The sequence below is a fragment of the Erinaceus europaeus genome, chromosome 9 (assembly GCF_950295315.1).
Source record: "Erinaceus europaeus chromosome 9, mEriEur2.1, whole genome shotgun sequence".
In the NCBI taxonomy this organism is placed as follows: Eukaryota; Metazoa; Chordata; class Mammalia; order Eulipotyphla; family Erinaceidae; genus Erinaceus; species Erinaceus europaeus.
This window is the reverse complement of record NC_080170.1, coordinates 55,617,771-55,632,696: the sequence shown is the minus strand read 5'-3', so window position 1 is coordinate 55,632,696 and position 14,926 is coordinate 55,617,771. Positions and strand designations below refer to the sequence as shown.

General features: G+C 40.9%; 1 protein-coding gene across 1 annotated transcript in view; it reads right to left on the bottom strand.

The window, feature by feature from the left end:
* The window catches only part of LOC132540407 (zinc finger protein 501-like), an 83,594-nt gene that overhangs the window by 20,234 nt on the left and 48,434 nt on the right, over positions 1-14,926 (bottom strand). The gene's annotated exons all lie outside the window — the stretch shown is intronic.

Genomic DNA, 14,926 nt, shown 5'->3' with positions numbered 1-14,926 from the left:
ACAAGAGCATAACTCTGGCACATAAGATACCAGAGATTGAATTCAGAATTCATGCTTGAGAATCAAATGTTTTACCCCACACTGTGCCACCTCCAGAACCACTGCTCCTTTATTTAAAGATGGGGGAATGGGAAGAGAGATCAGAGGAACTCTCATTTCTGACAAATGAGAGTTTTACCCCACACTGTGCCACCACCAGAGCCACTGCTCCTTTATTTAAAGATGGGGTAATGGGAAGAGAGATCAGAGGAACTCTCATTTCTGACAAATGGCATGGTAACTTCTGTGTTCAACCAGGTGCACCATTATCTAGTCCCGAGCCCTGCAACTTTCTCACTATCTTTGTATTATTTGACATCCCAGAGCACTTTGTAGAGCTAGTTATGCTCATTCTAGAAAATCTGACTTCTCTTGGGTTCTGTGATAGTTCTGTTTCCATTCTTCCTAGCTGTTTACTAGAGTCCCTGTTGCTGGCTCTTCCTCCTCTGCTATGCCACTAATATAGGAGTGCCCTGGTGCAGGTTCTAGCCTTGTTGGTGGTCTCTAGTCCCTCCCTAGGGTCTCACTCAGCATCCAGTCTTATGAGTTTACACAAATCTATATGAATCTGACTTCCACATTCACAGACTAGCCTTAATCTTTTCCCTGAGTTCCTCAGGCTTAAAAGCCATTGATACATCATTGATACATTTTTATTTAAGTGTCTATTGTGTACCCCCAACATAATGTGTTGAAAGGAAAATTTTCCATGTCTCAGCCTTCTGACACTAACATCTCCTTTTTAAATTTTTAAAAATATACTTATTTATTTACTACTGAATAGAGACAGAGAGAAATTGAGGGGGAAGATAGAGAGGGAAAGAGACAGAGAAACACCTGCAGCTACTGGGGAATTATGCAGATGCAGTCACATCTGCCTAGCTGTCCCCTCAGGCTTTGCCACTTCCCGCAATATTCTCACAGTGCCTTTTTCAACCAATCCTGTCCCAACACGTCACTCCTGGTTGTTGCCCTATAAAGCCCTTCTGCTCTCTTGACAGCCTTTCACTTAGGTGATTAGGACGCAAGGGAGGATGGTCCAGGATGTAGCCATTTTTGCTACCTCCTCATGGCCCGAACCACTGCGCTCTCACCCAACTCTGAGGTGCCTGTGCGAATAAAGATTTGTGTTCCCTCTTCGCTCTGGATCTCCTCTCTCTCTTCTCCATGGCGCAGCCCAACATGTAGCCCTGCTTCACCATTTGTGAAGCTTCCCCCTACAGGTGGGGACCAAGGGCTTGAACCTGGGTTCTTGTGAACTGTAATGTGAGCGCTTAACCAGGTGCGCCACTGACTGGCTCCTATATTAACATCTCTAGTATGGTCCCCACTCCAGCTTATGAAAGAAAAACTTACCAGCTTATGTTAGAAATGGAAACCATGGAGCCAAGTGGCAGCCCACCTGGTTGAATAAGCAGGTTACCATGTACAAGGGCCCGGGTTCAAAGCTCCTAGCCCCACCTGCAAGAAGGAAGCTACATGAGTGGTGAAGCAGTGCTGCAAACATCTCTCTTTCTCTCAAACTCTCCCTCTCACTTAATTTCTCTGTCTTATCAAATAGAAAAATAACAATTAAAAAAAATAAAAGAATAATACTTTTTTTTTAAAAAAAAAAGGGAAAAAATTACTCTGCCAGGAACAGTGGAATTGTCATTCAGGCACCAACGATAACCCTGGTGGCAAAGAAAAATGAACATGAAAAACACAATGTCCAAGGCTTCTATTGCCAGTTCTATTCACTCACCCAGCTACTCATCTCAGCTCTCCATCTAGCTGTGTGATTTACTGCCAGGCTAGCACGGGGGTGCCTCTTCCCAGGCACGTGCTCTCTGACTTGGAGAGAACTCGACTGGAGCCAGCCTGGGCTGCTACTCACTCATCAATGAGGGAAAGATGACTTGTGGACCAAGCACGTGGCATGGCAATGCAATGTCTTTATTGATCAGAGAGCAACATTTGAAGGCCAGACTCAGAAGTGATAAATTGGAAACGGAAATGTCTAGGAAAGGGATGGAGAAAGGCAAAAGGGTGTTGGTATGGTAGAAACTTCCTTAGCAACTCTTGCGAGGGTTTTAACTGGTGGGATTAGTGCTATCCTGGAGGCAGGGAGGGTAAAAACAAGATAGATCAAAGGAATGGAATGGGTGGGGATCTTTCAGGCAAAACAATGATTATGTAGATAGGCCATAGTATCAGGAATGCAGGGTGGAGCAGGGGAGCTGGCTTAATGTCTTAAGGAATGTGAGGCTCCTCACAATTTCCCAACATCTCCCCCTTTCTTTTTATCTAATGGCCATAGTATCAGGAATGCAGGGTGTTTTGTGAGGCAGGGAGTCTGATAAGACAAGGCAAACCTTTGGGGTTACTCCTGTTCCTCCTTGCTCAACCTCTCCGTAGAGAAACAGACTGACAGGATAGACAAACTCCTCAGGTTGAGCCCTGCCAAGCTCAACCACATCCTCACAATGTCCCGACAACTTACTCATAAAATAAAAATCACATATCATTTGCTTTAATCCCCATCAAACTTGGTAGAAGCAAGGCATTATTGTTGAGGAAAACAATGAAGAAGTTGGGCCTGGTGGTGGTGCAACTGGTTGAGCACACATGTTACAATACACAAAGACCCAGGTTCTTGCCCCCAATTCCTACCTTCAGGGGGAAAGCTTTGCAAGTGGTGAAGCAATGGTGCAGGTGTCTCTCTGTCTCTCTCCCTCTCTATCATCTCATTCCCTCTTGATTTCTGACTGGATCTATACAATAAATAAATAAAGATAATAATTTGAAAAGAATGAAGAAGCAAGTAAATATGCAACTATGTTTTTAATCTCAAAAAATGCAGATAACATCTGGGAGGTACTTGTAGAAAAATCTCTGAATTAATTTCAGCTGGGTGCAGCTATTTGTGCAATTGATTTGCTTGGAGATATGGTATGAGAGGGAAAGAGACTGTTGGGATCTGGCTCACATTAAGGGAATTGAATCTCACTTAGTCCGAGGTGGAAGGGGAAATAACTGTGTTTAAAATATGAGGAGGGAAGAAGCCACCTAGAAAAAGAATAATCACATTCTGGCAGGCAGTTCTCCAGATAGATGTAATATCTTGCATGCATGAGATCCTAGGTTCAATCCCCAGCACTACATATGATGGAGTGGTCCTCTGCTCTCTCTTTCTCATACATAAAATTAATTTTAAAAAGAAAGAATAAGGGAGTCGGGCTGTAGCGCAGCGGGTTAAGCACAGGTGGCGCAAAGCACAAGGACCAGCATAAGGATCCTGGTTCGAACCCCAGCTCCCCACCTGCAGGGGAGTCGCTTCACAGGTGGTGAAGCAGGTCTGCAGGTGTCTATCTTTCTCTCCTCCTCTCTGTCTTCCCCTCCTCTCTCCATTTCTCTCTGTCCTATCCAACAACGACGACAACAACAATAATAACTACAACAATAAGACAACAAGGGCAACAAAAGGGAATAAATAAATAAAATAAATATTTTTTAAAAAATTTTTTAAAAAAGAAAGAATAATAAAAAAATAACAAGATGACACAGTGATAAAGCTTTGGACTCTCAAGCATGAGGTCCCAAGTTCAATTCCCAGCAGCACATGTGCCAGAGTGATGTCTGGTTCTTTCGCTCTCCTCCTGTCTTTCTCATAAATAAATAATAAAATCTTTTTAAAAAATAACAAGATGCCCCACCAATGTGTCCTGGAGCTCTGCTTCCCCAGAGACCCACCCTACTAGGGAAAGAGAGTGGCAGACTGGGAGTATGGACCGACCAGTCAACGTCCATGTTCAGTGGGGAAGCAATTACAGAAGCCAGACCTTCTGCAACCCACAAGGACCCTGGGTCCATGCTCCCAGAGGGATAGAGAATGGGAAAGCTATCAGGGGAGGGGAGGGGATATGGATATTGTGTGGAGTTTTACCCCTCCTATCCTATGGTTTTGTCAATTTATCCTTTCTTAAATAAAAAATAAATTTAAAAAAATATAAAAAAATAACAAGATGGGGGCAGGGTAGATAGCATAATGGTTATGCAAAGAGACTCTCATGCCTGAGGCTCCAAAGTCCCAGGTTCAATCCCCCCCCCCCAAACCACCATAAACCAGAGCTGGTAAAAAGAAACAAAAAAGAAAAATAACAAGATGATAGAGTCTGAGCAAAAAATTTAGTATAAATTTTAAACTCTTCTCATGTGAAGATGAAGAAAGTGAGAATCAGAAAGTCAAGTAAGGTTGGCAAAATAGTTCATTTGCCAATGTACTGCTTTATCATGTACAAAACCCAGGTTTGAACACAGCTCCCAACACATTGAAGGAAGCTTCAATCTCTTTCACTCTCTTGCTTTCTTTGTCAAAGAAAAAAAAAAGTAAATAAACACATTTAAAAGGGAGTGTGAGAGAAAATGAGATTTGTTTAGAGTCATATGAGAAAGCTAGAGAAAGGAATGCTAGACTCTCAAATGTTATTAACACATACACTAAGATCTTTCTCAGCTGCATGACCTAACCACATTGACTATAATAGTAATACTCCTAGTTCCTCATCAAGGAAGAATCAGTTTCCACTGTGGCTGTGCCATTTATTTGATCTATTTATGAGCAGAGCCCAGTCAGAGACACAAAAATAACAGCAAATACCAACCACATAGCACTTAAAATTATTTAACTGAATTCCAAAAAATATTTTTGTTGAGTTATATTTCTAGTATACCAACCCACAGTTCAAGGCAAAGTAATGTTATTTGTGTACATTAGTAAGATGTTAAAAAAAAGTTAAACAGAGGCCAAGGAGATAGTGTAATGATTATGCAAAAGGACATTTGTGAGTTGGCAAAATAGCTCACTTGGAGTGTACTGCCTTGCCTCGTGTAGAACTCAGGTTCAAGCCCAAGGTCAATGCTTCAGCCACTATGACACCTCTCTTGCCTCAGAAGAAATCTTAGAACTGAGAAGAATATCTTGAGGGAGCTGACATACTAGAATATGCCATTGTATAGATTGCTGTTTTTTAAAAAAGGTCTAGAAATGAACTGCCTGTTAGGCTTTTTGAAATTCATTTATGCTAAAGCCAGGTGGGGCTGGGGAGAGAAAAAGGAGTTGAGAGGGAAAGAAGAGGACACAACAATGCATTACAGTGGAGGGAGAGTGGCACCTTGGTAGAGAGTATAACATATACTATAGAGAGAAATTTAGTACTACCTGAGACAACCAGCATTTCCTCTCCTCAAAAAAAAAAAAAATCAATCAATCAATGAGAATCTGTTATGCAATGTAGTATTCATTCAGAAGTCTGCCCTTTATTTAATATACAACTTTGTGGATTAGTACAAATTGAATACACTCATGTAACCTCACCTTGACTAAAATAGAAAATGGAACATTACCACCAATGCATCAGGTCTTTTTCCCAATTATTGCCTCTACTACCTTCATCTCCTAAAGGCTTCCACTCTGATTTTTGGTTTTAAAGAATATTTGCTTTATTTTTATTTTATTTCTTATTTATTTATTTATTTGCCACCAGAATTTTTTCTGAGACTTGGTGCCTATAGCAGGGACTCCACTATTCCTGGTGACCACTTCTTTCTTTTTTTTAATATTTTTTATGTATTATATTTATTTATTTGATAGAGACAGCCAGAAATCAAGAGGGAAAGGGTAGGTAGAGAGGAGAGAAACAGACAAATGCAGTCCTGCTTCACCGCTTGTGAAGCTTTCCCTCTGTAGATGGGGATCAGGGTCTTGAACCCAGGCCCTTGCACACTGTAATGTGTATGCTTAACCAGATACACCACTGCCTGACCCCTCTTTTTCTTTCTTTATTATTATTATTTTTAATTTCTTTATTGGATTAATGGTTTACAGTCAACAGTAAAATACAATAGTTTGTACATGCATAATACTTCTCAGTTTTCCACATAACAATTCAACCTCCACTAAGGCCTCCTTTGCCATCATGTTCCAGGACCTGAGCCCCCCACCCACCCACCCCAGAGTCTTTTAGTTTGGTGTAATACACCAACTCCAGTCCAAGTTCTGCTTCATGTTTTCCCTTCTAATTTTATTTTTCAACTTCTGTCTGAGTGAGAACATACCATATCCATCCTTTTGTTTCTGACTTACTTCACTTAGCATAATTCCTTCAAGCTCCATCCAAGATGGTGAAGAAGGTGAAGTCACCATTTTTATTAGCTGAGTAGTATTCCATTGTGTATACAGACCATAACTTGTTCAGTCACTCATCTGTTGTTGGACATCTTGGTTGCTTGCAGGTTTTGGCTGTTACAAATTGTGCTGCTATGAACATAGGTGTATACAAATCTTTTTGGGTGGGTGTGTTGGGTTCCTTAGGATATATCCTCAGGAGAGGAATTGCAGAGTCATAGGGTAGGTCCATTTCTAGCTTTCTGAAAGTTCTCCAGACTATGCTCCACAGGGGTTGGACCAATTGACATTCCCACCATCAGTGCAGGGGGATTACTTTGTCCCCACAAGCTCTGCAGCATTTGTTGCTGCTGCTTTTTCTGATGTATGCCATTCTCACAGGAGTAAAATGGTATCTTATAATTGTCTTTATTTGCATTTCTCTGACAATCAATGACATGGAGCACTTCTTCACATGCTTGCTGACCCTCTGAATCTCCCCTATGGAGAATACTCTGTTCATATCCTCTCCCTATCTTGGATGGGGTCACCTGTTTTCAGTTTCTGAGCTTAGTGTTCTCTCCACATATCTTGGTCATTAGCCTCTTGTCTGATGTATGGCATGTAAAGATCCTCTCCTATTCTGTGGGAGGCTTCCTTGTTTGAGTGGTGGCTTCCCCTGGTGTGCAGAAGCCTTCTAATTTGATGTAGTCCCACTGGTTTACCTTTGATTCAGTTTCCTTACAAATAGATTTGTATCACTGAAGATGTCATCAACATTTAGACAGAAAAGAGTTCTGCTAATATTCTCCTCCAAGCACTTGGTAGTCTCCAGTCCAACATCTAAGTCCTTGAGCCATCCAGAATCCACCTCTGTGTTTGGTGAAATACAGTAGTTCAGTCCCACTACTCTGAAGGCCTCAACTCAATTCCTCTAACACCTCTCCCCTTTTCATTCAATATTTTGGGCACCCACATCAAAGACTAGATGTCCACAGATGTGGGGACCCACCCCTGGGCTCTCAACTCTATTCCACTGGCTAGGGTGCTCATTTATGTTCCAGCACCAAGCAGCTTCAACCACAATGGCCCAATACAAGATCTGGAAGTGTGATGCCTCCAGCTCTGCCCCCCCACCCCACTCCCAGACTGCCTCAGCAACTCTGGGTCCCCTCTGGCTCCAGACAGACATCTGCAGCCCTCATTCCACTCTCCCAAAAAATTGGTTGGGATCCTGATAGGGATTGCACCAAACCTGTACATGGCTCTGGGCAGTACACTCAACTTGATGAAGTTAATTCTTCCAACCCATGAACACAGAACATCCCTCCACCTCCTTGTGTCCTCCTCTATTTCCCCAAATAGTGACTCAAAACCTTCAGTATATAAGTCTTTCACCTCTTCCATTAGGCCCATTCCTACATTTTCCACCGTTTTTGTTGCTATAGTAAAAGGAATTGATTTCTGAATTTCCTCCTCTGCTATCTTAGTGTTTGCATTGTGGAATGTCACCAATCCCTGCATGTCAGTTTTGCAGCCTGACACCTCACTACACTGCCTGACAATGTCTAAAAGCTTCCTGCTGGGTTCTCCAGGCCCTTCCATGCACACCACCATATCATTTGCAAATAGTGAGAGCCTGACCTCCTCTCCTCCAGTCTGCATCCCCCAATTCCCTGTTCCTGTATGATTGCCATGGCAATAACCTCCAACACTATATCTTTATAGAGATAGACAGGGATGGGGAGATAGGAGTGAAAGGAAGAGAGAAAGAGAGGTACTTCTATATTGCTCCATTAGAAGTTTGTTTTTATCATTTTTTAAAGATTTATTTATTAATGGGGATGAGGTGATATGGGGAAAAACCAAAGCAGCACTTGGGCATATATGATGCTACAGATTAAACTTGGGACCTTATTCCAGACCTCTCCACTCCAATTTGAGGGCAGTTATATAATCCAGACAATTTTATTGCATTGCTTAATCTGTTTTATTTTATTTATCCTCCTTTGTTGCCCTTGTTGTTTTATTGTTGTAATTATTATTGTTGTTGTGATTGATATCATCGTTGTTCGATAGGACGAGAGAAATGGAGAGAGGAGGGGAAGACAGAGAGAGGGAGAGAAGATAGACACCTGCAGACCTGCTTCACCGCTTAAGAAGCGACTCCCTTATAGGTGGGGAGCCACGGGCTCAAACCAGGATCCTTATGCCGGTCCTTGCACTTTGCGCCACCTGTGTTTAACCCGCTGCACTACCACCCAACTCCCACTTAATCCGTTTTTTAACTGAAGCACTACTTAGCTCTAGCTTATGGTGGTGACAAGAATTCATTGTGGAACCTTAGAGACTTAGGCATAAACATTCTCTTCTCCTTCTCTTTCTCCTCCTCCTTTTTCTTCTTTATTGTCTTCACTGCTCCAGGATGACTTTTTTTTTTTCTTCAGATAGAGAGACAGACAAAACAGCAAACAGAAATGAAGGCAGAGAAAGGATCCTTAATAGTACTTAACTTCCTTTATTAAGTGTGTGTTGTGGCCAGGGAAGATAGCATAATGGTTATAAAAAAGACTTTTGTGCTTGAAGTTCCAGAGTCCCTGGTTCAACCCCCCAGTACCCCCATAAATCAGAGTTGAACAGTGCTCTGGTAGAATAAATAAATAAATAAATAAATAAATAAATAAATAAATAAATAAAATAATAGTATGTTTGTATATACAAATGTGTTGGGGTTGGGGGACTTTGAAAGGAAATCATCTCTACATTTTAGGGTGTAAGATTGGAGCTGTTAACAAACTACAAAATGTTTCCACTGAAATGTTTCCAAAGTTAAATTTGGGCTGGGAGATAGCATAATGGTTATACTAAAAAAATTGTTTTTAATCTTTATTAATTGGATAGTGACAGCCAAAAACTGAGAGGGAAGGGGATGATAGAGCGAGAGAGATACCTGCAACAACACTTCATCACTCGAAAAGCTTTCCTTCTGCGGGTGGAGACTGGGGCCTTGAACCTGGGTCCTTATGCATTGTAACAAAAAACTTTCATGCCTGAAGTTCTGAAGTACCAGGTTAATCCCCAACACCACCATAAACCAGGGTTGATCAGAGCTCTAGTCTCTCCTTCACTCACTCTGTATTTTTCTCTATGTATCAATAAAAATAAATAAATAAATAAATCAAAGCTAAACTTTATTTTTAAGACTTCTTTTAATTTATTTTAATGATCACTTTTATTAATAATGTTACTCTTCCCCTTAAATATTAGGGTGAAAACAACAGAATTTTCTAGATTCTTCATCTTCTGGTCCTAATTTGAGCACAAACTTTGCAGAACATAGATACTAAAGTTAATTTTCACTAATTCTTTGTCTGAAATGAGTCATTAGCTAATTCCTGTTTATTAAAATTTAAACATTAAAAAATGAGGGGGCGGGTGGTAGTGCAGCAGGTCAAGTGCTCTTAGTGTGAAGCACAAGGACAGCATAAGGATCCCTGGTTCCAGCCCCCCCAACCCCCGTTCCCCACCTGCAGGGGAGTCGCATCACAAGCAGTGAAGCAGGTCTATAGGTATCTGCCTTTCTCTCTTCCTCTCTGTCTTCCCCTTCTCTCTCAATTTCTCTCTGTCCTAGCCAACAACAACGACAATGGCAACAAAATGGGGAGGAAATTAAAAGGCCTGTAAGAGCCTTTTTTGTAGTGCAGGCACTGAACTCCATGATTATTTTGGAGGAAAAAAAATTCAGGTTAGTGAAACAGCATAACAGTTATGCAAAAGACTTTCATGCCTTAGACGCTGAGGTCCCAGGTTCAGTCCCCAGCACCACCATAAACCAGAGCTGAGCAGTGCTCTGGTCTGTCTTTGTCTCTCTCTTTCTCTCTCTCTTTCTCTCTTTCTCTCTCTCTCTCTCCTCTCTCTCTCCTTTTTCTCCTCTCTCTCTCTTTCTCTCTTTCTCTCTTTCTCCCTGCCTCTTCTTTCTCTTCTCTTGTTTATTCCTCTGTGACTCTCATTAAAATAAAATTAAAAAGTTTTTTAAAAACATTCCTAGTACATACTGCACAACATTATTTATTTTATTTATTTAAGCCTCAGGGTCATCACAGGGGCTCAGTGCCAGCGCTATGAATCCACTGCTCCTGGCAGCCTTTTTTCTCATTTTTTAAAAATATTTATTTATTTTCCCTTTTGTTGTCCTTGTTGTTTTATCACTGTTGTGGTTATTATTATTTTTATTATTGATGTTGTTGTTGGATAGGACAGAGAAATGGAGAGAGGAGGGGAAGACAGAGAGGAGAGAGAAGGATAGACACCTGCAGACCTGCTTCATCACTTGTGAGGCAACCCCCTCTGCAGGTGGGGAGCCAGGGACTTGAATCTGGTCCTTGCGCTTCATGCCATGTACATTTAACCCTCTAGGCTACAGCCCAACCCCTCTTTTTTTTCTCATTTTATTGGATAGGACAAAGAGAAACAGAGACAGGAGGTGGAGCTAGAGAGGGAGAAAGACACCTGCAGACTCACTTTGCCACTTGTGAAGCGTCCCCACTGCAGATAGGATGCCAGGGCTCAAACCTGGATCCTTGCCCGGGTCCTTGTACTTAGTACTAGGTGCATCACCACCTGGCCCCCCATTCTATACAATGTCCCAATAATAGAATCTAGCAGAGTCCAGGATGTAACTCACCCAGTGCACATTTCACCATTTTCCGGGGACCCAGGATCAAGACCTAGAACCACATGGGAGTACCATGCTCAGCATTAAGATGAAGTTCCATGAAGAGTGGAACAGTGCTCTAGTGTCTTTTTCCTATCTGAAATTAAAAAGAAAAGAAAACTACCAGGAGCAGTGGAATCATGCAGGATCAAGATAACCACAAAAGAAAAAAAGAAAGGAAAAAAAAAAAAAGAAAAATCAAGTAAAATATAACCATTTCTAGATCACATGGTCTTTTCAAGTTAAAGAGCAAATGAACACATATTGTAAATGATAAGCCATGCTTTAAAACTCTTAGTTATTATTATGGCTTATCAATAATAAATATAAATGTGCCTGCTAAGTGTTTAAGCCTTCTCTTTTTAGTTTACTTTAAAACCTGTACATCTTTATAAAGATAATCTTTTCCTCATTCTTCTTTTTTTTAATATTTATTTATTCCCTTTTTGTTGCCCTTGTTGTTTTATTGTTGTAGTTATTATTGTTGTCTGTCTTCGTTGTTGGAAAGGACAGAAAGAAATGGAGAGAGGAGGGGACGACAGAGAAGAGAGAAAGATAAACATCTGCAGACCTGCTTCACTGCTTATGAAGCGACTCCCCTGCAGGTGGGGAGCCGAGGGCTCCAACTGGAATCCTTACATCGGTCCTTGAGCTTTGCGCCACGTGAGCTTAACCCGCTGCGCTACCTCCTGACTCCCTTCTCATTCTTCTTTAAACACATATTCTGGTAATTTTTCACTGTTAGAATTCTCCTATTGGTATCATCTAGTGTTTCCAGACATCAAATCAAACTTACCTTAAGATACTGTATCCATCTTTTTATATTCCTATATAGTTAATGTGTACCACCTATTTCTTTGTTTTATTATTTATTTATTCCCTTTTGTTGCCCTTGTTTTATTGTTGTAGTTATGATTGTTGTTGTTATTGATGTCATCGTTGCTGGATAGGACAGAAAGAAATCGAGAGAGGAGGGGAAGATAGAAAGAGGGAGAGAAAGATAGACACCTGCAGACCTGTTTCACCGCTAATGAAGCAACTCCCCTGCAGGTGGGGAGCCAGGGGCTCGAACTAGGATCATTATGCCGGTCCTTGAGCTTTGCACTATGTGTGCTTAATCCTCTGCAATACCGCCGGACTCTGGTGTACCGCCTATTTCACAGGATAAGATGTATTTAGTAAATATCATCTTTTTTTTTTTTTTGCCTCCAGAGTTATTGCTGGGGCTCTGTGCCTACAGTATGAATTCACTGCTCCTGGCAGCCTTTTTTTTTTTTTTTTTCCATTTTACTAGATAGGACAAAGAGAAATTGAGAGAGGTTGGGTAGACAGAGAGAGAGAGAGAGAGAAAGACAACTGCAGACCTGCTTCACTTCTTGTAAATATCATTTAAATGAAATATAAATGCTGAAACACTAAAATCTATATCACAAAAGAAAATATAATGGGGGGCTAGGTGGTGGTGCACCCAGTTAAGCATACATATCACCATGCTTAACAACCATCATTTGAGCCACTGCTCTCCATCTGCAGGAGGTATACTTCAAGAGTGTTGAAGCTGGTCTGCAGATGTCTATCTTTCTCTCTTGCTCTCTACCTCACACTTCTTCTCAATTTGTTTCTGTAATGTGAAAAAAAAAAATAGAAAAAAGGTAAAAATGGTCGCCAGTAGCAGTGGATTCATCGTGTAGGCACAGAGCCCTAATGATAACCCTAGTGAAAGAAAGAAAGAAAGAAAGAAAGAAAGAAAGAAAGGGGAAGAAGGAAAGAAAAAAAGGAAGAGAGAAAAAATATAATGAAATGTTTGTCTTGGAAACCTTAAAACTTAGGGTTTTAAGATAACTATAAAAAGAATATTAACACATTTAGATATAATTTTCTTTTCTTTTCTTTCTTTCTTTCTAAAAAGGAAACATTGACAAAACCATAGGATAAGAGGGGTACAATTAGAACTCCACTAGAACTCCGTATCCCATCCCCTACCTTTATTTTTTTTTTAATTTCTTCGTTGGGCAATTAATGTTTTCCATTCGACAGTAAATAACATAGTTTGTACATGCAAGACATTTCCCAGTTTTCCACATAACAATACAAGCCCCAGTAGGTCCTCTGTCATCCTTTTCGGACTTGTATTCTCCCCCCCACCCACCCACCTAGAGTCTTTTACTTTGGTGTAATACCCCAATTCCAGTTCAGGTTCTACTTGAGTTTTCTCTTCTGATCTTGTTTTTCAACTTCTGCCTGAGAGTGAGATCATCCTTCTGTTTCACCCTTCTGATTCTGACTTATTTCACTTACCATGAATTTTTCAAGCTCCATCCAAGATCAGCTGAAAATGGTGAAGTCACGGTTTTTAATAGCTGAGTAGTATTCCATTGTGTATATAGACCACAACTTGCTCAGCAACTCATCTGTTGTTGGACACCTGGGTTGTTTCCAGGTTTTGCCTATTACAAATTGTGCTGCCAAGAACATATGTGTACACAGACCTTTTGGGATGGGTGTGTTGGGTTCCTTAGGATATATCCCCAGGAGAGGAATTTTAGGGTCGTAGAGTAGGTCCATTTCTAGCCTTCTGAGAGTTCTCCAGAATGTTCTCCACAGAAATTGGACCAGTTTACATTCCCACCAGCAGTGTAGGAGGGTTCCTTTGACCCCACAACCTCTCCAGGATTTTTTGCTGTTACCTTTTCTGATGTATGACATTCTCACAGGAGTGAAGTGGTATCTCATAAGGTCTATCCTTGAGAATCATCCATGTGGACTTGAGTAAAATGTATATTCCAGTTTCTTGGGATGAATGACACTGAAAATGTCCAATAGTTCTAGTTTATCTATCTAGATGACCTGTCAAGTTAAGAGAGTGGGTGTTGAAGTCCCCTACTATGAGTGACTGTGTTGCTGTTAATATATTGCTGTAGCTCTTTCAGTAGATGTTTGAGTATTTAGATGATTTCTCATTGGGTGCATAGATGTTAATAATTGTTTAAGTCCTCTTGACTGACTGATCCTCTGAGCATTAAGTAATGTCCATCCCTATCTTTTTAAATTTTATTGTTTTTAAAGTCTATTGTGTCAGATATGAGAATAACTGTTCCTGCCCCTTTTTTGTGGGCTATTGGCTTGTATGATAGTTTTCCATCCTTTCAGTTTGAGTCTGTGCTTGTCTTGTTGAATTAGGTGGGTTTCCTGTAGAGAACATATTGTTGGGTTGTGTTTTCTGATCCATCTTCCTATTTTATGCCTTTTAATAGGTGAATTCAGGCCACTGACATTTATTGATATCAAGGATTGAAGATATTTTAATGCCATTCTTGTAGATTAGAGTGTGCTGATATATGGAATATTGATGGTGGTCTGTTTATAGGAGACCTTTCAGAACTTCTTTCAGGGCAGGCTTTGTGATAGTTGATTCTTTCTTTTTTTTTTTTTTATTTTTTTTTTTATTTTTTTATTTAAGAAAGGATTAATTAACAAAACCATAGGGTAGGAGGGGTACAACTCCACACAATTCCCACCGCCCAATCTCCATATCCCACCCCCTCCCCTGATAGCTTTCCCATTCTCTATCCCTCTGGGAGCATGGACCCAGGGTCATTGAGGGTTGCAGAAGGTAGAAGGTCTGGCTTCTGTAATTGCTTCCCCGCTGAACATGGGCGTTGACTGGTCGGTCCATACTCCCAGTCTGCCTCTCTCTTTCCCTAGTAGGGTGGGGCTCTGGGGAAGCTGAGCTCCAGGACACATTGGTGGGGTCTTCAATCCAGGGAAGTCTGGCCGGCATCCTGATGGCATCTGGAACCTGGTGACTGAAAAGAGAGTTAACATACAAAGCCAAACAAATTGTTGAGCAATCCTGGACCCAAAGCTTGGAAAAGTGGAGAGGAAGTATTAGGGAGGTACTCACTGCAAACTCTAGTGTACTTCTGCTTTCTTACTTTGGTGCCATACTCCAAACTCAGTCAATTTCTGCTTTGTGTTTCTACTTCTTTTTTTTTTTTTTTTTACATGCATAACATTCCCCAGATTCC